The following is a 2,720-nucleotide window of genomic DNA, read 5'->3' on the forward strand; positions in this document are numbered from 1 at the left end:
TTAGCTAATTTACTGACAGCTTCTTTACACAGTTTACAGAGCAAAAGTTTACAGTTACAGGAAAAAAAAGCCCCCAAACCTGTATAAACTTGAATTTTCAAAGAGCTCCTATAGTTCTTTGGACTAGAAACAAGTGTTTGTGTTGTTAAAACCCACTGTCTTTTTTTGCCATTTTTTTTCTCTCCCCCACAACCACCTCTGCATCATCACTTTATGATTACTGAGACATAACTCTGAGGGAAGCAAGCACAGTTTAGCAAACATTACCTTACCACACAGCCTGTCAAACATTTCTAATCACAGTTCTTGCTGGCAGTCTGCCTTCCGTTGTTTAAAAACTGTGACACACAATTTTCCACTCTCCTCTTAAAAAAAAAAAAAAAAAAAAAAAAAAAAAAAAAAAAAAAAAAAAGCATGCTTTATGGTTAAATTTGTAACAGAATTATAAAAGTGATTAGAAGGTGGTCCTGCAGTTTGCTTCATTTTGTGAACACTTCCCTCTGTCTTCCAATACCAGAGTCTAAAAACAGTGTCCCTGAATCATGAAACAACAGCTGTACATGTTCCCAAGAAATTTCAGAAGATATTATCGAGTATGATGTGCATTAAGGGGACCTTAATGGCTAGAAGGCAAATTCGGTAAGTATTTTTAATTAAGTATTATAAGTAATAATTAAGTGTTTCTGTAGGAGTCAAGATGGAGTTGTTAATGTCTAAGTCCAGAATGAATCTAGGTGTATAGAGAAATGAGGAAGAGAAATAGCAGGATTATTTTTCTGTTCTGATAGAATAATTTTAAACTTTTATTTTCAAAAATTTTAAAACAGCCTAAAGTATTGCTCACTAAGACATATTGCTATCTCCTTACCAGAAATGTTTTGAATCTTTATTTTCATTCCAATTATAATCCCATTAAAACAACTTGCTTATGTTAGTTACTGTTATGCTTTCCTTATTGAGGTCTGGAAAGACTTCTCCCGCTCTGCTTGTGCAGAACACATGGTCACATGCAGAAATCTGTTTTATCCATTTATTAAATCACATTAGGTATTGCCTTTTTTCCAACTACATCAAGGTTTTAAGCCCTTAAAATTCCCAAGACAGAGATAATAAATCAATAGGATAATGCACTATTGCTAGCACAACTGCCTAACAGTTGAAGTAGAAGAAAATTGGAATTATAATATCAGTTTTGAATAGGAATATTGAAATACAAATTTTTTAATCTGTGTCATTCAGGAAAATGGGAGTATTGTTAAAAACATTTAAAATATAGGCTACTATATAAAACAAAGTCAATACGTTTATCAGTGAATACTCTTACAGTTGCATTAACTGCATCAAATATATGTTGCATCTTATTATTGCTAGAAATAAATATTTGAATAAAAGTGTGTGTGGAATATCTAATATTATACAAATAATTCAATTTCTCAAAATCAAAATAATTAAGTATGGATATATTTATATGAATTCTTAATTTAAAATGTTAAATTTGTCTTGTTGAGAAAAAGAGAAAGTGGCTGATGATTTATCTAATAGCTTTAGTCTCTGAATTATTTTTCAATTTGGGGTACTGTTATCTTACATCAGTATCAAATTTTCAGTGTTACAGTATTCCTGCAGTCTCGGCTTTATTGCTCTGGACATCTGGTACAGATGATGAACAACATGAATGCCTTAAGCTGTTTTGTATCCCCATTAAAAGCACCATGGATGACTGACAGGTACACCAGTAAAATGCTAGAAGGACTTGATCAAGGCAAACCTTCACATGTGTGGTACCAGTTCCACAAAGTGGGAAACTACAGCTGAAGACCATCTGTTATAGTAAAGCTAGTGCACCATTACTCTGAGAGCATTTGAAAAATACAATGACTCTATGCTGTACTCATGAACTACAAAATGGAGGCATAGTATGTTAAAGAAGCAGCATCTGTGGCATTTAACAAACTTTTTCAGTCAGAATAATTTTTTAAAATCAATTCACAAAACAAAGAATACTTCTTATGTTATTAGTTCTTCTTTTTATATATTTTTTCAGAAAGTTTTCTCATTTTAAATATGTTAAATTACAATCCACTATGTTTAAATAGAGCCCTATCCAGCAACGTTTTGTAAGTCTGACTCTCCAAATTTCATTTGAGTTCTGCTCTTCAAAAATCCTAAATACAAAATTGATATGCTTCTGTATTGAAAATGGTAAGGCAATTACACAAAGATCTTTATCTAGTTTTGTGTGTGTACTGTATTCTATATCATCAAGAAATTGTATTTTATATTGTGTTTTCTGATGGTACTATTTTTTTCCTGTTAATTTCACTCATACGTTTTTTCTTCAAACAACTGAATACTGATGAATGCTACTTTAAAAAAGGTTAAAATTTTGAATATTTTAAAACTAGATTTTATCTAAGGGAAGTGGGAGGGGTTGATCTATGTCTTAACATCTAAGAATTTTGTATCTCAAAATGCAGACAAGAAAACACGGCTAGTATGCATTGTCTGTACATATACATTTAATTTTTCAGTCTTGAGATCCCAGTAAACAAAACAAATTATTTTTCCCTTTATGAGGAAAAATTTAATAATATGATGACAGTAGGCACAGAGAAGGCGGTCAAGGACAGAGAGGTGAGTACATGGTGAAGAACAAAGCCCTGAGTATTAACTTCTAATGTGATGCTATTAGTTAAAATACTACATATCATTAATATGGC

The 2,720-nt window shown here is 31.6% G+C and overlaps 1 long non-coding RNA gene across 1 annotated transcript; it reads left to right on the top strand.

The window, feature by feature from the left end:
* The first annotated feature begins 602 nt into the window (after positions 1–602).
* On the top strand, positions 603–1,727 carry LOC125692600 (uncharacterized). Its single transcript, XR_007376778.1, has 2 exons — positions 603–639; positions 1,608–1,727. It is a non-coding gene; the product is annotated as an uncharacterized LOC125692600 (long non-coding RNA).
* Positions 1,728–2,720: the final 993 nt, after the last annotated feature.

Source organism: Lagopus muta, chromosome 4, assembly GCF_023343835.1.
Source record: "Lagopus muta isolate bLagMut1 chromosome 4, bLagMut1 primary, whole genome shotgun sequence".
Classification (NCBI taxonomy): domain Eukaryota; kingdom Metazoa; phylum Chordata; class Aves; order Galliformes; family Phasianidae; genus Lagopus; species Lagopus muta.